We start from the raw sequence: 22736 nt of genomic DNA, 5'->3' as shown, positions 1-22736 counted from the left end.
CTATCCATAAAGGAGTCTTGAGACTCCTATCTCGAGTCTCCTATCCAGTCTGCCTTTCCATTTGTACATCCTTTTCAACGTCTTATATTGGTTTTATAAATGCTTTCATGTAGGTCTTGCACATCTCCCACGAGATTTATCCCTAGGTGCCTTATACTTCTTATTGCCATTTTAAATGCAATCTCATGTGTGTTTTCTAATTTTCGCTGGTACAGAGAAAGGCAATTGAGTTGTACATCTTGATCTTAAATCCAACGATCTCACTAAACTCTGTTAATATTTCTAATAATTTACTTACAGATTTCCCCTGGGTTTTCTCTGTCGACATATCATCTGCAAATGATACAGTACGGTTTCTTCTTTGCCAATGCTTACACTGCTGGGTTTTATTTCTGGTCTTCTGTACTGCTAGGCCTTAGAGTAAAATGTAGAATAGAGGCAGTAATACAGGACACATACACATTCACGCATGCAGTCTTATTACTGGTTTTTATTTTTTACTTGTATTTCATTTGTGTGTGTGTTTATTTTTAATTCTTCCCAGCTTTACTGTGATGGGACACCTAACATTGTGTACATTTAAGGTATGATGATTTGATGCATGTTTGTGCTGCCACATATTGCCACAATAAAGTCAGTTAATACCTCCATCACCTCACATAATTACCTTTTGTGTGCATGGTGAGGAACGATAAAGAAAATATGGCGCATATACATATATGTGTATGTATATATATATATACACACACATATATATATATATATATAATGAAATATCATTCATTCAACCATAAAAAGAAGGGAATTACTGATTTTAAATAGATTTCTTCTAATGTTCTATAAGTCCCCCTGTAATCCTGGCTTTCCAAGATGTTTCTGTTTTACATTAATTATGAATGAATGTTCTGGATCTATAGCTTTTAACCTTTAATCCATCAACGAAGTAAATTATGTGCATGGGTTATCTAATGTCAAATCATCCTTACACTACTGGGATAAAACCAATGTATTATTGTCTTCCTAATAAATTGTTGGATTTGGTTTGTTGCTATCTTGTTGAGGTTTTTGCATTTATGTGCGTAAGATTGGGCCGTAATTTCTATTTTATTGTGTTGACCTTGCCCGGTTTGGGTATCATGATAGTCCTGGCCTCACAGAACAAGTATTTCCTCTCTTGCTATTCCTTGGAAGAGTTTGCAGAAGACAGAAATAATCTGCTCTGTGAACACCTGGTAGAATTGTATGACTTAGTCTTCTCTTTGTGGGAGGATTTTCAATTGCCTTTTCAATTCATTAATGGCCATGACACTCTTCAGATTTCTCTTCCTCTGGAACATATTCAATGAGTATAATTTTTTATAGCGATTTGCCCTTTTCTGCTTTCAAATTTATTATCAGAAAGTTGCTTATAGCATTTTATACTTACTCTTAGAAATCACTAACTTCTGTTGGATCTGTAGTTATGTCTTTTTCTACATTCCTAACGTTGTTATTTGTGACGACTTTTTTTTTTTCATCAGCTCCACCAGATGTTCACTCATTGTATGTCTTTTCAAGAACCTGCTCTTTGTTTTGCTGATCCTTTTTACTGTGTTTTAAATTATCCTTCATTCTGCCTTTACATGTTCTTTGGGTTCATTCTATTATTCTTTCTTTATATTTATCTTCTTATGTTGGATACCTGGTTCATTAATATTTAGCTTTTCTTGTTTTCTTTTTTTTTAATTTTTTTTTTAACGTTTATTTTTGAGACAGAGAGAGACAGAGCATGAACGGGGGAGGGGCAGAGAGAGAGGGAGACACAGAATCTGAAGCAGGCTCCAGGCTCTGAGCCATCAGCCCAGAGCCCGACGCGGGGCTCGAACTCACGGACCGCGAGATCGTGACCTGAGCTGAGGTCGGCCGCTCAACCGACTGAGCCACCCAGGCGCCCCCTTTTCTTGTTTTCTAATATCAGCATCTAAGACTGTAATCCTCCAAGTGCTACATTTACCCCAACACATGAACTTTGAAATGTGGCTTACGGCTTATTGTTAAGTTCTTAGTACTTTAAATTTGCACTGTAACCTCTTATTTGACCCAAGTGTTATAAAGCGGTGTGTATGTTAAATGTCCAAAAGTATAGTGATTTTATTTTTTTTTTTAATTTTTTTTTCAACGTTTTTTATTTATTTTTGGGACAGAGAGAGACAGAGCATGAACGGGGGAGGGGCAGAGAGAGAGGGAGACACAGAATCGGAAATAGGCTCCGGGCTCCGAGCCATCAGCCCAGAGCCTGACGCGGGGCTCGAATTCACGGACCGCGAGATCGTGACCTGGCTGAAGTCGGACGCTTAACCGACTGCGCCACCCAGGCACCCCAAAGTATAGTGATTTTAAATTACTTTCATAATTGACTGCTAACTGAAATGCACTGTGGTCAGAGAATGTGGTCTGAGGATACAGATGCCTCAAAATGTATTGACCTAATATATGGTTAGTTATTCTAAAAATTATATTCCATTTATTAGAAGACTGCGAATTCCTTCATTGTTGGGAAGAAAGTTTTATGTGCCTATCAAATCAAGATTATTAAACTGTGTTGTTTAAATTCCTACACGCTTTATTTTCTTTGACTGGCCCCTCAACAATGGAAATAGGTGCTTTAAAAGATACCTCTATGAGGAAGGATTTATATATTTATCCCTGTGTTTCTTATAATATTTAACAGAAAAATTAGAATTGCTATATTGTCCTATGGGTTGGATTAAATTCTATTTCACTTTCCACCTTCTTGTGTCCTTATGTGTTGTACGTATATTTTATCATCTTGTAAATGGCAAAGACCTAGATTTAAAAAAAAAATTTTTTTCTTAATTCCACCTGATAATTTTCTATTAACTATCAAGTTTAGCCCATTTAATTTTATTGTGACTATTGACATATTTGGTCTGATTTGTTTCTCTTTTGACCTTTTTTTTTTTTTTTTTAGATTTTTTTTTTTCTTATTCGCTTTCTCCCTCTACTGGTTAAGAAATTATACAAGCTATTTCTAGTCATTTAGTGGTTACCTTTGGAATTTTACCACGTGTGTTGGCTACAGACTGAATGTTTGTGTCTCCCAAATTCATATATTGAAACCTAATTCTCGATGGGATGTATTTAGAGATGGGCCTTTGGGAGGTGATTAGGTCATGAGGGGGAGTCCTCATGAATACCATTAGAGCCCTTACAAAAGAGAGCTCTCTCACCTCTCCCCCCAAGTGAGGCCTCAGTGGGAAGATGGCCATCTGTAAACCTGCTTGGCCAGCACCTTGACCATGGACTTCAGCCTCTAGAACTGTGAGAAACAAATTTCTGTTGTTTGTAAGTCCCCCAGTCGAAGGTACTCTGCTGTAGCAGCCTGAGCAGACAAAGACAGTCTTCGATTTAACAAAGTCTAAAGTTAAAACGTATCAGAGTTACTGGGTATAACACCCTTCCTGAAAAAGGCAAAAACACAAATCACCGCCCTCCTAATACATGTGCTATTATACAAAATTTCAGTTCCGTTTGCAATTCTATGACATAGATATTAGAATGTATATTTCATGGAAACATGTTTGTCTAGATTCCCTCGCATGTGTGGTAGCCGGCCTTCAAGACGGTCCCCACTACCCCCTGGTATTGCATCCTTGTACAGCCCCCTTCCACACTGCACCATCTGTGTGACCAATAACATACGGCAGAGTTGACATGTCCCTTCCAACAAACAATAGATTGTAAAAGGCACTAAGGCTTTCTTTTCTTGCTTGAGCTTGCTCCCTTGCTCTCTCCCTCTCTCCAACTGCTTGCTGTTAGGGGAAAAGGCGTCTGCCGTGTCGTAAGGCTCCTCCAGCATCCCTGCCGAGAGGCCCACGTGGCAGAGGACTGAGGGCCTCGGTTCAGAAGCCCCCCAGGAAGGAGACCTGCCACGAACCACGTAAGTGAGCCTGGAGGCAGATCCTCCAGCTTCCACACGATCCCCGCCCCTGGCTGACAGCCTGACTGCAGCCTCGTTAGTGACTCAGAGCCGAACCACGCAGCCCAACTGCTCCCTCGCTCCTGACCTCAGGAACTGTTTGAGAGAACTAATGCTGTGGTTTGAGGCTCATTTGTTATGCGGCAGGAGATAACCGATACGTTGTAGTTACTAACTGATTTCTTCATGATTCTTTCTGCTGAACCTTAGCCATGCATCAAGACCTTTTCTTCACTCCCGAAGAACATCTTTTCACAATTTTCTTTAACAAAGATCTATTACTTACAAACTCAGGTTTTGTTTACTGAAAATGTTTTCATTTCACCCTTCCGGCGGACAAACTCTTAGGGGAATCCCAGGAATTCTGACCTCCTAGTATTCCGGCCTTGGTGTGATGCCCTCCCCCTGAGTGGGGACCGCTGCTGGGACTGGCTGCTAGCCAGGAGAGGGGCTGTTTTTTGGGGGGGGTTTAATGTTTAATTTTTAGAGAAAGAGAGACGGACAGAGTACGAGCAGGGGAGGGGCAGAGAGGGAGGGAGACACAGAATCCGAAGCAGGCTCCAGGCTCTGAGCTGTCAGCACAGAGCCTGACGCAGGGCTGGAACCCACGGACTGCAAGATCACGACCTGAGCGGAAGTCGGACGCTTAACCGACTGAGCCACCCAGGTGCCCCCTTTTTTAATTAATTTTTTCAATAGGAGAGGGATTTTTGGCAACAGGGTCCCTCCTAGGAGCAGGAAAGACACATGTTAAGGGTTCCAGGGAAGCAGTTACTGCCATGCCTTCCCCTCAACTCCCCCCCAGATCCCTTTCACAGCTGCTGAGGTTCAAGTCCATCCTACAAACACACACTGAATTCTAGAAAGAGCCACACTCTTCTGGGCTCTGCAAGGGATACGTGGGTAAATAAGATACAGCTTCAGCTTCCAAGGACTGGCAGGGTTTGGAAGCAAAGGGCTCGAGTACCTCAGCAAGTGCGAAGAGAGCTTCAGGAGACGTAAAGACTACAAAGGAGGGTCCATCGGGGCAGGGAAAGGGGGAGCAGGGATTACAACACGGAACCTGGGACGTTCCCATGGAGGAGCTGACATTTCAGCTGGACCTCGGAAGGAGGATGGGACTCTGATGGACAGGGGCAAGAAGAGAGAAAAGCCAGGGCTCCCTGGTAGAGGAAATAACATGAGCCAAGGCAGTGAGAAGGACAAATGGGAGGCAGGGATAACAAACAGTACTCAGTTCAAGTTCAGTTCGAGTTGAGCCTCGAGGCACTTCCTTGGATGGTGGCTGCCTGAAGCGGCCACCTCGGAAGGATTCTGAATGAGGTCCATCAGGAGAGGGGGCCTGGCCCCATTGGTAATGTCTGCGTAGCACTGGAGGGCCCGGGACGGCCATCTGCCAAGTATTGGCCATTTCTAGAGCAAGATACCCTCTAAACAGTGAACGATCCTGTTGAGCGAGGCATGAGGGGTGGGCGGTGAGAATTCTGAGAAGTCAGATTGTGGAGGCTCTCGAATGCCAAGCCGAAGAGTAAAGACCCGTCTTTGTGTTCCGAAGAAACATCTCTGATCAAGTTACAGTGTGCTGAAAGAAATACGGTTACAGATTTGGAAAGCGACCAACTCCCTGTTCCTCCAACCTGCTGCCCAGGCCCGGCCTCCACCAGCCACACCTCAGCACAGGCCTCCTCGGGGCGACTCTCGGCCCCTGCGCCCACTTTGTAAAGTCTCGTCGGTACCGTCGGCACTGCCCCTGAGTCAAGTGGCCAAACACACACACAGAGCCTCTGCAAAGACACACAATGCCCTTCTCTCACCGCCGCACCAAGAAACCCCAGAGGGGCCTCCCCTCCCTCCCACACGACCGCCCCTGTGTGTGCCACGCCCTCCCAGTTACCACACATTTCATCTCTCCCAGGAGGGAAGCAGGGCCGTCTGGGGCTGGCTAAGGGTGGGTGCGGGAGGGACAGAGAAAGAGGCAATAGAAGTGAGAAGTCTCATTTCCGGGCCACAGAGTCTAAGGAGTAGATGGAAGAAAGGAGGGAGGGATCTCTGGAAGAGGGAGAAGCAAGGCTGAGTTGGGCAGAGCTGGGAGAAAGGGTTCAGGAAACCACATTAGCCTCCAGATGCGTGTGCGTGAAGCCCCGGAACCCTGCCTGTGGGGAGCCTGAGGACCTGGCTCTCAGGGACAGGGTCTCAGGACAGTGGGGGGAGGGGGCGGGGGGCGGGGTCCTGGCCCCCTTACTCTGCTGCTCCCCAGCTCTGAAATTCTACACCATCTAGACCACCCTTCCCAGCGGGGGGGGGGGGGGGGGGGGGTGGAATAGAACCAGCCACGTTTTGCTTCCTCCGTGACCCATGGCATCTTAGGAGAAAGACTTCAGGTTTCCACTGGTGGTTCTTCTCCTCCTTTCCACGTTCACAGTCACCTCTATGTCGGTAAACAGCTGACATTTCAGGTGACAGCAACCCTTCCACGTTAATTTCGCTCCCCGATCTTCCTGCCTTTTGCACAGTTGCTTTCTGCATGTGCGGGAGAAAGCAATCAGAAGAGTTTCTCCAGCGATTATCTTTCCATTCTGAGTCACATAATTTCACATAATTGCTGGGTAAAAGCTGCTCAGAAAAAGAAGCCACTAGTTGATGATATAGCAACATATGCTCTATTATTTTTGATTCCATGCAGCAGCGAGGTAGATCAGAATACCCAGTTCTATTGTGAAAATAACTCCGAAACAACCTCCCTCTAACGCGCACAGCCTCCAAATTACAGTGGAACTTGATCATCTCACGCTCATGCCTCTCTCCCTCCGCCCCTAAAGCCTCGAGCCCTGTCCAGTGCATCTGGCCTGCCTGTCTTTCTTCAGGCTCAGCCCATCAGAAACATGCCCAGAGGGATCACTGACGCCTGAGTCCTGGCAGGATCCCCAAAGAAACATGAGCCCCACCCCCCACTCCAGACAGGACATGCTGGATGGGACCCGTTTACGGGGCCACAGAATGCCTGGGCCCCATTGTTCAGGCTGACTGGTCACCCTCGACTGTGTAATCAGATGCCAGGGGACACGACTTAGCCTGTGATGTATCCAGATCTCTGCAACAAAGAAGCCCGTTAAGAGAAGATTCCACTGTGTATAAATAGGACAAAGCCAAGATGTGAGGTTTACCAGATGGAGCTGGAATCACAGCAGGCCAGGGTCAGAATGATTGAGATAAAAGCTCTTACTTCTTATTTGAGGAGCCCGAGGCCCCAGCAGAGCAGTGATGCGGCCAATTCACACAGCTAGCCAGGGCACAGGACTGTCTGCGGCTCCCGTCTGAGGCTCTGGTGGGCTCGGATAGGGAGACGGGCAGGCCAGGCCTGCAGGACAGGAGGCCACGAAGGCAGCCGGGAAGGAGATAGGAATGGGGTTGCACCAGAGCAATGAGAGGGGGTGGGAGGGAAGCACCTGACAGGCTCCTCAGCTCTCCATTAGAAGGCCACCTTTGACTGAGGACATTCGGGGGGGCAGCGCCGGCTTCTGGAAGGCGAGAAAGAGAATCACGTCCAGAAAGACCTTCAGGAGGCTTGGAGCCCCACTCTTAGTCTCTCAACAGGGGGGCAAAAAACAGGAAGGCAAGAAAAGAAAAATTAACAGTCCTTTCCAATTATCCCAGCCATGCCGTGTGGCTGATCTTGGTGCAGGTGGCTATTACCTATAGCCTAGATCTGAACAGCCTGAGGCTCGGCGAAGGACCAAAAAGAGAAAAGGCCCAGGACTAAAAAACGTCAAAGACAAACTGGTCTGATTTACTGACAGAGAGGTGGGTTCTTCAAGTTCCTAAGACATTGGTAAGTCTGACTGTCAGGAAAACAGGACCGGACTGTCTGATCTATTTGTGTCAAGATCGTATTACAGACGGGGCACTGGCCCCAGCAGCCTTTTCAGGCCTCCTTCGCCTGGGATTCTGCGAAAGGGTCGTGTGTGCACCTCATGAGTGGTACCGACGGTTCCGATGACACGTGCTAATGGATGGGGCTCGGGGAAGTGGCCAGCACAAGCCAGCAGATAAAGCCCACACCCGTGCTGTACCTTGAAGAGAACGTAGGTGTGATAACGCCTCCGTGCTGGAAAGACTGGAATGTTCTTGATCCTCTCGGGCACCCCTTCCACCACTGAGGTCTCCCTGCTTCCCCATCCACGCAGGGACAGCCAGGCATTCAGACACACCCCCACCTCCTTTCACACACGGAGACCCTGTCCTCCCTGTACCGCTCCTCACCTTTCTGCTTCCCACCCCGGATGCTTTGGCCTAAAGCTCTCTCGGGCTTTTATGCGCCAGAATAAAGAGAAAGCAAAGAACAAAAGGACAGTCATCATCTACTTGACAGCTGTGTCTGGAAGAGCTCAAGGGGGCACTTTTCCAGGCTCCGTCCTGCTGAGCCCAGAACTCCCTTGGCTCCTTCTCTGCCACGCGGCTGTTTGCAGGATGGGGAGGGCGGAGGGGAGGGGGGGGCCGGGTTTGCTCCTCATCTCATGTTCCACGTGACCAGTGAACCTGGAAACGGCCAGGACCACACTGTGGCCCCAAACCGCTACACTCCGGCCTTGAAGCTCCCCAACCACAGGACCCCCGGCCCCTCCCCCAAGCTTCATCATGTGTAAAATACATCTTGGGCCCTCTTCGGGGAAGCTGCTCAAAATCCCCCTTCCTCATACAGCCTCGTGACATAGCTGCGGCCTCCCTACCCGTAGACGCCTCTGTGCAATGTGCAGCCCATCCCCCACCCCAGGCCAGGGCGCCTCGGCCTCAGGTTCAGGTTCACGCCCACGAGCCAAGGGCGACAGAACACGGACCTCCTGAAGAGGGACGTTCAGGCCCGGAGTTCTCCCCGCAGCTCACACATGGCCCAGTCCCCACTCACATCACACACCTCTCGGGGCGCAGCCTTGACGGGAGCATGAAAAGGAAGGCGGAGGAAAGACAGGGGAGTTTTCGAGGTGGTAGGAAACGGTGAGCTCGGTGGTAGGAATAAAGAAGCAAGGTGCTGGCAATGGGGGATCGGGGGCTGGGGACAGAGGCCTGCCGGCAACATAGGAGTCCTTCTGTGAACCCCATGGAAGGCAGTGTGAGGGATGGAAAAGTCTGAGGTGGAAAGCCCATATCCGAAGCCCAGTCTTGGGGCCTGGAGTGGCATAAGAGGTGATAATAATAATCATGATGAGTAGCCTAGGAAGTATATATTACCATCAAACCCATTTTAGAGGCAAAGAAACTAAGGTGGAGAAAGAGAGGTCCCCTGGCAGGTGAGAGCTGGATTCTAGGCTTCAACCCAGCTTTGTGGGCTTCCTGCTGGGAGCCCAGAACTCATCCCAGGGGAGGGCCACCTATACTGCGGCTCCCTGGAGAGAGGGGAGGGGCGGGGGGGCACCTCCCCAGGCAGCTGCCACTCTGTTCTTGCTCCTCCCCCAGCCTCTTGGGCTGAGCTCTGCACGGGGGCCACAACAGAGGGCGCTCCTGTCTCAGGGTGAGCCTTTACCAACCAAGCTCCCCAGCGTCTCTAGCTTCATGCATATTCATACAGTGAACACACAGTGCCTGCCAGCTCACCCCGGAGGGAGAATTTATATTCCCTTGTTGGACAGAAAGCTGTTTACTCAGGAGGGTGATTTTTTTTTTTAACAGATTACAGAATTGCACAGCTGATGAGGCTGCATTTGTGCCACACCAAGTACTGTTCTCAGTGGTTTAAATATACTAACTCATTTAATCCTTACAGCGGCTCTAGGGAGTGGCTCTGATTTGGATCATCCCCATTAGACAGATGGAGAAACTGAGGCCAGGGAAGTTAAGTAACTTGCCCAAAGTCCCAGAGCTAGAAAGTAGCAGAGCCTGGAGTAACGTGGCTCCAGAGTCCTCTCCTTGAGCCACTCTACTCACCTGCCATTCTGCCTCTCGGTGATTTTGTGGCCTTGAACAAGCTACTCTACCTCTTGGAGGCTTTGCTTCTGAAATGTAGAACAAGGGTAACGACATGTATCTCAGGAGCCATGAGGATGAGAAGACATCACTTTTGTGTGTCGACAAGTACACTGGTCGGCCCACGCCCTTCCCTTCTGAGAAGGGTATCTCCTTTCGGAGGGGAGAGGGCGCCTCCCCCACCCCAACCCTACAGGTCTCCTGGCTAAAAGGAGCAGGTCTGAGACGTCAGTGGTCCCCCAGGGACTGTCACTTGGTGGGAACAAAGGGAGGAAGGGTCAAAGCAGCCAAGCTGTGAAGTTGGGGGGGGGGGGGAGTGGCGGGGAAGCCTGTAGGGGAGTCAGTTCACCTGCGGGAACAGAGGAGCAGGGAGAAGGGAGAGGGAGCAGGTCAGGGCTGGGTGTGCTCCAGCCCCCGCAGCTCCCACACCAGGGCTGTGCATCCTGTGGTTTGGCCCTGAACGGGGTACCTGCCTTGTCTAACCAAGCTGGAGTTGGCCTTCCGTTGTTTGCACTGGAAAGAGCTGTCAGGTCAGAGTCGGGTTCCAGGCCGGGCGAACAGAGACTGCTCATTAAGCATCAGCGGCTGACAGTATGACTACTGTCACTCCCCAACTCCTTCCTCAGCTTCCCCTCCATTTTCTTCTACCCTCTCGTGGGAAATGGGGAAGAGAAAGAGAGAACGGGGCCAGGGAAAGGGCCCTGGTCCCTTCCTCTCACTTCCCTCCCTTCCTCCTCCAGCCACCCTCCAATCTCTGAGGGCTCCGGCATCCTCCTGACCGGTGGGAAAGGGCCCTCGGCCCTCAGAAGACACAGGCAGGCAGAGAGGGGGTCTGGGGAGGCCCCCCAGAGCCACTGCTTTCTCTCGCCCCAAGAAAAACTGCCAGTGTCATCCAGGGCCACAGACAGGCGGCATGGGGGAGAGCGGGTCTCACCGGGGCAGCCGGAGCTGATGACACGTCGGCCACCACAGGGCAGCCCCAACCCAGAGACACAGCAGCATGAGAAACAGAGGGCCCAAGGTAGCAGAAGAGGAAGGAAATCCCAGAGGAAGAGAAACTGAACAGGGGAGGCACCCAAAGGGAAGTTCGAGAGGAGGCTGACAAAGGAAAGACCCGATGAATCAACCAAGCGAGGTTGGCCAAGGGCAGTCCCGGCAGAGACCAAACGTGAGGAAGAGAGACAGAGAGACACAGGTGGCAAAGCAGAAAGGCCGGGACTGCTGTGAGACGAGCCAGTCTGCTCTGCAGAAACACCAAACAAGCCTTCGTGCCACCGTCCTCCCTGTGAGGCCCTCTCTGGGCCTCCACCCTACCCCTGCATGCCCTAGGCTGGGTGCTGAGACTCACAGGCACAGGGTCAAGCACACTCATGCCTCGGGCAGCCCTAATCCCCCTGCCTCTTGGGTTGAAGGGGCGTTGGGACAAGGTACACCAGGACAGAGACTCTTCCACCCTGGACCTCCGAGTGCACCTGCGGCTGCTGTCAAAGAAACGGGGAGCACCCTTCCTGCTCCCGATCCCCACCCACGGGGGGCCGAAGGGGCCGAGGGTGGCAATGGCGATGTTGATAACATCATTTGCAAGACAGCCTGCTTACCAGACGGTTTCACAAGCACCAGCTCAAAGGAGTATCACAACCACGTGTGACGCTGGGGAACCGGCCATTTTACGGACCAGAGGAGGTGAGGCCCGCCGTGACTCGCCCGCGGCCCCGCGGCAAACGGTATCGGCTCCTGAGTCTCTGGGGGGCCGAATGCTGACAGTGCCCTTCCAACTCTTGCTGCCTCCCTGGCCAGTGTGGCAATGCGTGGGGATTAAGGGAGATGAAAATACTGACCCTGACCCCACGCCCCAGCTGGGCTCATTTGATGGGCGTGCTCTCCCCCCAGGCCAGAGGGGAAACACGGGTAAGCATAACGCAAATTAAGTTAGATAGCTGTGTTTAACTTCCGCACGCACGCGTCATGTCACTTTCATCCCTCACAGCGGCCGGCTCAACTCTGCGCTGTCCACTATGACCGATGTCAGGGGAGGGCTGGGACCCCGGAGCCCCCTGGGAGGAGAGGGGAGGCCTGGCCTGTCGGCCATCGCCGAACCCCGGCTCACAGTTCTGCCCCTTCACCCCCAGCTGACGCACCCTCGTGTCCCTCCTCAGCCCCCACCGCCCACAGCAGCTGCCGGGTACCCTGACGCTCTCTGGCCCGCGAACATCAGCGCCTTCATGCCGCAGCCGGACAGTGTCCCACACGACCCGCAGGTGATTCCCGTCCATCAGAGCTTGGGGAAGCCAACAGAACTACCAGCCCAGCCCCCAGCAGCCTTTCAGAGCGGGCTGCCAAGCTGCAGATCCCCCCCCCCCGCCTCCTTTTTCTTCTAGAATGGCTCAGAATTAGATCAGGGTATAGAACTGAACTAAAGACCACCCCTCCTCAAAAACAGATCCACATCCACAACATTGTCCCACGGGAAGATGCTTTAACTTCACCAAATGCTTCTTTTCAAATACTATCCGATCCTAACGGTCGCGTATATTTCAGCCTGCATTCTTAGATCAGATTGCTTTCCAGACCGCTGAGATCGGCCTGCATTTAGGCGGAGCAAAGAAAAGTAAGGTTGGGACGGGGTGTAACTTGGGAGAGAATGGCACTATTCTCCTTCCGGGAATCAAATTAATACGGCTTTATTGATGGCCTGCTTTTGCCTGGGCAACTTAGTCATCACCGAGGGTACGACACACACAGTCACTGCCTCCAGGAGCTTACAGTCTAACAGAATTCACAGGGTCCCCCCTGCCCCCCAGCCTCCACACTGCTGTCGGACCTGACAGCTCTTTCTAGGGCAAACAACATGGTCCCAGCCATGCTCACTCCTGCAATATCTCTACGATCTGGCCTTCTCTCTCTCCCCACTCTCAAAATCAATAAACTTGAAAAAAAATACAATTTATATGAATAAATAAATAAATAAATAAATAAATAATAGAAACTTTTTGGGGAGCCTGGGTGGCTCAGTCAATTGAATGTCTGACTTGATTTCAGCTCAGGTCATGATCCCAGAGTCATGGGATCAAGCCTTGCATTGGGCTCTGCAATGGGTGAGGAGTTTGCTTAAGATTCTCTTTCTCTGTCCCTATCCCCTTCTCATGGTCTCTCTAATTTTTTTTTTTTTAAAAGAAAGAAATGTTTTACTGTGGCGTATAAATACCTCTAAGTCTATCCATTTTCTACCCTTCCAGTATTTTCTCCCATACTTTCAGCTAAGATAGTCGACTCCTGTTTCCTGCTGTTCCCACCACTTGGAATGCCCTTCCCTAAAGCAAAAAGAATATGAAAACAGAGAGAGACAAACCCTAAGAGACTCTTAAATACAGAGAACAAACTGAGGGTTGCTGGTGGAGTGTTGGGTCGGGGGTGGGGGAGGATGGGCTCCACGGGCAAGGGGCATTAAGGAGGACACTTGTTGGGATGAGCACTGGGTTTTATACATAAGTGATGAATCACTAAATTCTATTCCTGAAAAACATTAATTAAAAAATAATAAGATTTAAAAAAGGAGAGAGAGAGAACGCCCTTCCCTAATGTGCAGCCAAGGTTGAAAAATGCTGTCTTTGTCCAACGACCTCTCCAGCCTACGGACTGAACTGTATGCTTCTTTCCCCCAGACTCAACGTGCACCTGTTGCCTGTCATTGGCACTGATCCGGCACACCGCACTTTCTGTTTCAGGCTCTCTTTAACAAGGCTCTCCTAGCTGAAAAGTCTCTGTGCCACCCCGTGACTTGCAAGAAACTGAGGCCGGACAGCCAGCCAGTGAGTGCTAGCTGACAGACGGATGTTTGAAGGAGCACAGCTGTAATTGCCAGGCCCTAGAATTGTGTCGGGGAGGCGTGGGGGGCACCGAAAACCCAGTCCTATCAACAGCAACCGTGATGATTCACACGGATCGCACGTACCCTTGATGTTGATGTGGCATGATGAAAATAGCATTCCGCCTCTGTGATTTTCCTCCCCAAAACCCATAAGCCCGGTCGAGTCATGAGAAAAAAGTCAGACAAATCCGAGGTTGAGGGGTATCCTACCATATGGATGACCAGTCCTCCTCAAAACTGTCAAGGTCATCAAAAAAAAAAAGGCAAGTCTGAGAAATTGGCACAGTCCAGAGATGCCTAAGGAGACAAGACAACTGAGTGGAATGTAGTATTCCAGACAGGATCCTGGAACAGAAAAAGAACATTAGGTAAAAACGAAGGACGTCTGAAGAAAGTATGGACTTTAATTAATAGCAATGTATTAGTGGGGCGCCTGGGTGGCTCAGTCGGTTGAGTGTCCAACTTCAGCTCAGGTCATGATCTCACAGTTCGTGAGTTGGAGCCCCATGTTGGGCTCTGTGCTGACAGCTCAGAGCCCGGAGCCTGCTTTGGATTCCATGTCTCCCTCTCTCTCTGCCCCACCCCCACTCACGCTCTGTCTCTCTCTGTCTCCAAAAATGAATAAATGTTAAAAAAAATTTTTTTTTTTATTTCAGTTAAAAACAAAACAGCCCCCAAGCCCATCCCATCACCTCCCACGTCTGTTCACCCTCCTGGCAAGCAGGGTGCAGCCCTGTGCCCTGTTCATGACGTCTGACGCTCCTGTAACAGAGGCCAGGCTTTTACAGCTCGGAAGCACAGAGCCAAAATCCAGCAAAGGCTTTTAAAGCTGCATTTAAAACAAGTGTTTTGGGTCTAACCAGAGGTCACTGATGGATCTGTGGCCTCCAGAGGAAAATGCAACCTGTTCCCTTGATTTGCATTTTAAATGCCCGTCAAATAAACAGTAAACATCAATTATTCGGTTTAATAACCTAACTTGAAATGACTGGCCCCTTACAAAGTTCCAAAGAGGGGCTGATGAACAGAGAGCACTCTAAGCCTGGGATTAAGGAGACGGCAGAGGGCAGTGACACTGTCACAGGCCCAAGGGGCCTGAGTTACTGAATTCCCTGCACTGCCCCAAGGCGGCTATAAGCATGACAGGGCACCTCGGGCCCAGACCATCATGCTGACACTTCCCAGGGTGGCCCCTTCCTCCTGAATCCCTCTCATTGTCTTGCGGGGCCTCCCCGAGTATCCCCCTCTCTGGGTCTGCCCCCACCCTCCTTCACTCACAGAGGAGGGCGCCCCCACAGCGGAGGGCGGGAGGCTGAGCCCACAGGTCCCTGTGACTCAAAGCTATTTCTCTGGAGCCCAAACCCAATCTAGCCTGGCTGCACAGGGGGAGTGGGAGGGACAAAGGTCCTTTATTATGTAGAGAGGACTTATTATTTCAACCCAGAGGCACCTTTATCTTTAACATGGAGTTCCTTTGGGGGAAGAGACACACAGTCAAAGGAAAAAAAGAATGGACCACGCAAAGAAATAAGGCCCTTTCCTTGGAAAGGGATACACAGAGTTCACAAAGCACAAACACAGGCCTGGTTTCTAAAAATTTCCCTGGAAAGACCCCAAGCTGACCCACCAGTGGGGGCCCGGTGCCTCGCTGGCCCCCGCTATCCCTGCCAACTGTGACGATCCTCACGATGCCATCCCAGCCACTGCCCCAAGAGCTCTTCCGGACAGGACAGCCCAGAGACACACAGCAGGGCTGTGTGGCCGACTCTGGCACAGGCCAGGGACACAAGTTGCCCAGAGTCAGGGAGCAGGACTGTTGCCTGCCGGCTGCAAGCTCAGAGGGCCCAGGCCCCTTCCCCTAGGGGAACTCCATCTTGTTCCAGGGAATCTAGACAGTGGGCGGCATCGCGCAGGAGCCCGGGGCCAGCCCCCCCGCCCCGGGCAGGCTGGGCAGACGTGAATGAGTCGGGCCAGCAATGGGATCACCTCCTCCACATGCCCGCTGACAAAGACCCATTCAAGAGAGGCCAGACAAGCATTCCCAGAGGCAGAAACAGAAACTCAGAGCAGCTGCCAAGGCCAGAGGCCCACAGCACCCTGCCCACGGTCAGACCACAGTACCAGGCAGCTTGGCCAGGCCCCTTGCCCTTCCCCATCCAACAACCCAGCTCCTGGAAAGCACAGCTCTGGCCTGCACGTCCCAGCCTGCAGGGCGCTTTGAATGTACTCACATCGTCTTGTTTCGCAGTGGCAGGGGTGGGGGCATGGGGACAAACCCTGACCCCAGGGAAATCTGCCCTGCCTCCAGATGGCAAGGGTGGGTACACGTGCACGTTCGGAGGGTTTATACAACCTCGTGTGCCTCCACTCCAGGAAGCACACTGTCCCCTCCCTCCTGCCACAAGCCCTCGTTCCCCTGTTCCCGCTGAGCCAAGGCCCCTACCTCTTCCCACGTATGCACTGCCATAACTAGTGTGTGTCTCCTCCATCAGACTATGAACTCCCTGGGGGTGGAGGCACATGCTAGGCATCCTCGGGGCTCCAGCACTCAGCAAAGCAGCCGCTCAGTAAATGTCGATTCCCCACTGCATGGATGTTCCGTATGATTATCCCTTGTGGTTATGATCCAATCCCAGCTCAGAACAACCCCGGGCACCTGCATAGGCTTCTTCAGGAATTTAAAAACTTTCTCAGCGCCCCTCCCTTCCACTGCCTCATTTCTGCTCTCTGGGGCTGTGTCAAACCCCACTCACCAAAACGCTATGAGTCAGCTTCCCTCCGCTGACCTCAGACCTTCGGCACCCTCCAGACCCCGGATGGGGTCGAATTCTTGTTTTCTGGATTCTACCAGGGGAACCGCCCCCGCCGCGACGGCGCATGGGCACCAAGGAACGCACGCCTTAGGGACACGCAGGATGCATTCCTGGGTCTGAGCGACTGGCAGGGAGGCAGTTCTGCAGGACAAGTGGGCTTTCAACACCTCCTGGTGGGCGAGGACTTTCTCCCATATGTTCAGTTCACACATGCTCACTGGACTTTCTCCAGATGCCCAGCACCATGCCAGGCACCGTGTGGGGGACAGATCCTGCCTTTGAAGAGGTAAGGAAGGTGGAGGGGAGACGGCGGGCCTCGTACTCTAGGCGGAGAGTCAGCAGGGCATTCAGGGGGCCCAGGGGGAGGAAAGCACTTCTGTTTACTGGGAATTAGGAAAACCTATTTGCAGGAATGAGCACTGGAGAGGAGCCTCGGAGGCTGATGTAACAACAGCGAGTTACTCCATTCCCATAATAATAATGTCATCACTGTTATTATCGTCATAGCAGCTAATATCTCCTGCTTACTACATGCCAGGTGCCGTGTGAAGCACCTTACACAGCTCACCTCCGTCATCCCCATGCTTGTGTGACAGATAAGGAAACCGAGGCCTAGAAAGTTAAGAAACCTAGGAGGCATCAGAACCCAGATTTGAACCCAAGTCCGCGCGCCAGCCTCTGTTCGGCAGGCCCGAGGGAGGGCTCGTTCCGGGTAGGACCTGAGCACAGGCAGACAGGAGGAGAACACAAGGCCAGGGATGCCCCACCTGGGGACAATGCCCGGTGCATGGCCACACCCAGGTTACGAGAGCCTCAGTGCTGATGCCCAGGCACCTGTCCTTATTAACAACGGACCACGGAGAGCCACGGGAGGTGTGACGTAGCCGGACTCCATCAGCGGGACCACCGGTCAAGGGGATCCGGGCTGAGAGAACAAGGCAAGAGACCGTCACAACGGTCTGGGTGCCAGACTGCAGCTGGGTGAGGCGAGAAGGGGTGTGGGGACCTGCGAGCGCGTGCCCACAGGAGAGGGATGGCAGGTTACGTATGTGTCAAAAAGGGAAAGTGTGTGCACGTGTGAGCCCACGTGCGCATGAGTGCCGGGCCCTTCCGGCTGAAGATGGCTGCAGAGCCTTCCTGATGGGAGGAAAGGACGGGACAAGGCGACTGATCAAGGTGAGCAGGAGGGCTCTGAGAATGAGAAGCTATTCTTTTCACGGCTCTGCTGGGTCCTGAGACGCGGCCTAATGCATCCAAGGGACTCGGCTGACGTTTGTTAAAAGGAGGCCCAAGTCAGATATTCTGAGGGAACAGTCACATTCCCATGGCCCAGCCTGGTCCCCAGGGTCCCAGCCCCCTGCCTGGACTTCGTGCTCCGCCCCCCCAGCCGCTCTGAACATCTGAGTAACAAATGTGTTCCTGTGTGGGATCCAAGCTGACTTCAGACTTCCCCAGGTCAAGGTCTCACCTCTTCCCTCCTCTTCCAGAGCAGAGACGATGCTGACAATTGGTTCCAGACTTTTGTCTCAGCCAGAGAGATTTTGCTTCTCATCAGGCACAGAAAGCCCTGCTCAACTCCCGGGGCCACGGCCACAAGCTGGCCAAAGGCTCTCCCTCTCGGGGATTTCACAGACCCACCAAATGGTGGCCCCGGGTCTCATCCTCTGCAGAGAACACCTCTTTCAACCTTCTACCCAGCCTGTTTTAATCCTGGCAGAACAGGTAGACCAGTGTCCAGGAGGGGCTGGCTCCTACACCCCGAGAGAAGAAAACCCAGTTTCAGTGTCTGGGGCAACTCCCGTTGGACTGGGTGAAAGGAGAGGCTTTCTCCAAAGGAACCAGAGACCGGACCCTCTCTTGCTCAGCTCAGCTACAACCCTGTATTATGAAATAATGAGCACAATTCGGCACCAGGAGAGAAAAGGGCTCTCAAGATTGTATAATCTACCAAAATTAGAGGAAGAAATGGCTTAGAAATCATGGAATCGAAACCCCTTATTGACAGAGGTGGAAACAGAGGGTCTAAAATTTTGGAGGCTTTCACCTGCCTGAAATCAGTCTAAACTATTTCTGACTTTCACCAGAAGCCCAGTTTGCATCCAAAAGGGTATGTGTGGGATGAATGCACTTGCCCTTGGGCCAAAGCCAGGACTAGAACCTGGGTCTGTGCCTCCAGGCTCATAGCCTTTATGCTTCAGGCTCTCTGCCTCCAGGGACTGTGCCTGTCACGACTGGTTTGCTTCCTCCGGGGCGCTCAAGCACTGGGGCAGAAGCAGGTGGGTGATTTGTTAGACAGTGAGTCCTAGGGGCCGCCTGGCACAGTCTGCCCTCCAGATGGCAGCCAGCTAAGTCCAACAGGGCTGCGGGGCAGGGGAGCATGTGCTCTGGTTTATGGGGGATCCAGGTGGGCTGACTCACCTAAGGCTGCGGGAAGTTTCCAGGGACCAGGGAACTGCTCCTTCTCCCCCCTCTCCTAGCCACACCCTCCAAGAAAATACAATAGAGCAGGCTCTTGGCTCACTCGGGTACCCGCCTTGGGCACCTGCCCTTTGGGGAGGGATAGCTCAGTCCACCAAGGATTGCCAGCAATAGAGAAAAGAAGGCAAGAGATGTGGGATGGGAGTGTGGTGTCACAAATCCTAGCTGAAAAGTCAGAAAGCCCCGGGGCGCCTGGGTGGCGCAGTCGGTTAAGCGTCCGACTTCAGCCAGGTCACGATCTCGCGGTCCGTGAGTTCGAGCCCCGCGTCGGGCTCTGGGCTGATGGCTCAGAGCCTGGAGCCTGTTTCCGATTCTGTGTCTCCCTCTCTCTCTGCCCCTCCCCCGTTCATGCTCTGTCTCTCTCTGTCCCAAAAATAAATAAAAAACATTAAAAAAAAAAAAATAAAAAAAAAAAAAAAAAAAAAAAAAAGAAAGCCTCAGCCACTGCTGGGTGTGTGTGTGTGTGTGTGTGTGTGTGTGTGTGTGTGTGTGTATGTGTGACTTCTGAGCCTGTTTCCTCGTCTTCACGACGTCCTGATTGGATGTTCCCTCAGGGCCCCTTGTGACCCTCAGAAATCTAGGATTCTCTTCTTCCTCACTCTAGTGTCCCTAGTAATTAATACACAGTAGGTACTCAAAACAAGTCACTGAATGAATGAATGAATGAATGAATGAATGAATGAAATAGATACTCCGTCAGTCCAAAGTGCAAGCGGAGGCCGGGAAGGCAATTCTTCCCTCTGCTGTCCACCCAGGTGTTCGCCCTGAACACCACCGAAGCCACGGGTCTTGGAAAAGCCCCAGCAATGCAGGAGCCCTTTGCAAACTGGCTTCCTCTCCCAGATGCACAGATGTGGCCGGAGGGGCCACAGGAAGCGGGGAAACGTGCCTAAAGGGGAGAGGGTGGCCTGGACCCCCAACAGGAACAGATCACCGGACGCGTGCCCTCTTACCGCCTGGCTCCTCTCCTTCCAGCCCCTCCTGGCCCTGTCTCCACTCGGTCCTCTTCCTGCCCTCCCTGCACCCCTCCCCCCCCACTTGCTCCCTCGCTCAGCCCTACCACCCGTCCTCCCTCCTTTGTGGAGGCTCTCAGCCCTCTACTGGTCCCGGGGTTGCCTGATCCTGTTAGCCAGGAAGACTCCGGGGGGCTGAGATGAGACCGCCAGGGTGGGCCAGGAGCCTCAGGCTTTCTCAGGGTCCGGGCAGGGAGGGCTTTAAATTCTGGTTGTGTGCTCAGCCTCTTGAGGCTAGGACCTAGGGGAGGGGCTCCTCTCTGAGGGAAGCTGGAAGTTGCGAGTGCATTTCTCTCTACCTCCTAACCCGGCGTCCCCAGGGAGATGTTTCCTTCTGGCCTTCCCTGGGCCTTCCCTACACACACTCCCGCACAGAGCCAGATGAGGCAGGAAACTGCCCTCTCTCTTCCAGCTCCAGACTTCTCTCGAAGTACTGTGTGTGTGTGCGTGTGCGTGTTTTCGTTGGTGTGAGAGCACACGCAATGTGGGAGTGGCATTGAAGGTGCTGTGCAGGATGAACTGGGTGTGCACGCGGTGTATCGGCGGGATGAGATACACGTACCTGCAGTGTGTTCGAGTGCGTGGCACGACAGAACGCGTGGTGCGTGTGTGTGAGGGAGTGTGTGCGGGGCGGTATGCACGGATATGCGTTTGGGGCGTTTGGGGCACGTTTGCGGGGTGTAGTGGGGGGCAGCTGGAGCGAGGAAGCCGCCGCCTGGGTTCCAGGTGGGAGCTGGCTACCCAGGGTCTCCGAGCCAGAGAAGCCAGGGATAACCAGTCTCTAGGCAACCATGTTGGGGGGGGGGAGGGGAGGCGATATGGAGGTGAGGAATGGGCAGGAAAAGGAGGGAGGCTGAGAATTGAAGAGGGGTTTCCATGGCAACTGCCAGGGAGGTCACGTGCGAAAGGCTAAGTTGCGGAAACAGATACACACATCCACGCATCCACAATATGAGGGCGGCGGGCCCCCGGGGCGGGGGTCCTTCCGTAGAAGACGGGAGCTGCGCACTGACCCATCTCCGAACCTGGAAATCCGGGCCCAGCCGGAGGGCCCAACGCCAAGGAGACAAAGGAAGTGGAGGAAGAAAGAGGCCACAGCCTCCCCCCCCCCCCGCCCCCCCATGTGTGGGGTTTGGCAGCCGGGCCTGACCGGGCCCAGTTCTCCAGCACCGCCGCTCCCTGCGCCCACCCTCGGGTGCTTTCCCCGACCAGCCACCACTTGTAAGAGCCAGAAGCAAGCGCCAGGAGCCAGAGCCGCCCTTCCAACTGTCCACGGAAGCCCAGCAAGACACAATGGGGGAGGCTCAGCCAGGGCCGGCCCTGCTGGGGAAAGGGGCTGGGCGTGAGGAAAGGAGAGAACCGGGGATCGGGGAGGCCCCCTGGAAGAAAACAGGACTGGATAAACAAGAAGGAGGGAAAACAACTGATGCAGACATTCTCATGAATCCACGCTCGGAACCCCAGCCCTTCTTTACCTCCCCACCCCCCCGCCGCCCCCCAGCCCCTTGCCCACCGCCCTGCCCCAGCCCCCACGCCACCCGAGCACCAAACCAGCCGTCCCATTTTGCATGGCTCCGTGTGTCTACACTGGCCTCCAGCCACGTCCCCGTCTTCACATGCCCACCCTCCACTCAAGTGTCCACGGCCGCCCAGTAACAAAGGGGAGGCTCCCGCTAGATCTGGGTGGGAGCTGCCCCTTCCCCTTCTCCAAAACACCGTAGCCCCACGCCCCGGGGCAGAGGCGAGGGCGCTGCCGTCACCGGCTTCACCCGCACCGCCTGGCGGGCCTCCCCCGCGAGAGGCCACGCTCCCCTTCCGACGCCCCCCCCCCCCCCCCCCCCCCCCCCCGGGTTTACAGCCCCCAGCGCGTTCCCGCCGCCCGGGCTGCCGGGGGCCCTCGGGGGCCGCTCACACCCACCGAAACAAACAAAACGCGGCAGCTCCCGGCGCCGCCGCGATCGGTCCCCACCCCGGCCTCCTGCCGTCCTCGGAAGAAGCGCCCAACTTTGCCTCCCGCCGCCGCCGCTTACCTGCACAGCGCGGGCCCCTCGGAGACAATCCCCGGAGGACGCACGGAGTCCGAGGAGCTGGGAGTGGCGGGGCTGGGGGCAGGGCGGTGGGAGAGGCTCTCGCGTGTTTCCCGCCTCCCCTCCTGCGCAGGGCTGGGGCGGGCGGGAGCGGCGCGGCCAGCGCGGGTGGGAGAGGGGGGCGGGGCTCGGCCGGGCCGGGCTCCGGGAAGGGCCGCCGCGGTGTCACCGGGGAGCGTGGCGCGTCCGGGGTGAGGGAGGGCGCCTCTCGGGGGGTGGGGGGGGGGGGGGGGGGGGGGCCGCGGGGGGGGGGGCAGGCCCCGCTCCAGAAGCAACAGGAGACGGCCGCCGAGGGGGCGGGCCCGCGCCCGGGATCTGCCGCCAGCTGCTGCTTTTTGGTTTTCCTCCGGGGACGGTGGGAAGGCAGCGAGACAAACACAATGACAGAGCTAGTGTCTCTCCGAAATAGTAAACCGAGGGGAACGGGGAAATAACCCAGCACCAGACACAGCAACCCACGTTAATTGGGAGCCTTGGCAATTAGGGGGAATGTGTACAGAAAGCATGAATGGCTGTGTCGTAGGCGCCTGAGCCCGCCCT

The 22736-nt window shown here is 53.3% G+C and overlaps 1 protein-coding gene across 3 annotated transcripts in view; it reads right to left on the bottom strand.

Annotated features, from left to right (window-relative positions):
* Window positions 1-22307, bottom strand: part of FXYD6 (FXYD domain containing ion transport regulator 6) — a 31196-nt gene extending 8889 nt beyond the window's left edge. Inside the window, exon 1 of one of the 3 annotated variants that reach the window (XM_049612776.1) lies at window positions 22140-22307. The gene's annotated coding sequence lies outside the window, so the exon portion shown is untranslated. The remainder of the gene's footprint in view (window positions 1-22139) is intronic. The other 2 variants (XM_049612784.1, XM_049612768.1) reach the window with 2 other exon arrangements.
* Between the last annotated feature and the right edge of the window lie 429 nt (window positions 22308-22736).

This window comes from Panthera uncia, chromosome D1, assembly GCF_023721935.1.
Source record: "Panthera uncia isolate 11264 chromosome D1, Puncia_PCG_1.0, whole genome shotgun sequence".
NCBI classification, from domain to species: Eukaryota; Metazoa; Chordata; class Mammalia; order Carnivora; family Felidae; genus Panthera; species Panthera uncia.
The sequence above is the reverse complement of the archived record's forward strand: the minus strand, read 5'-3'. Positions and strand labels throughout refer to the sequence as shown.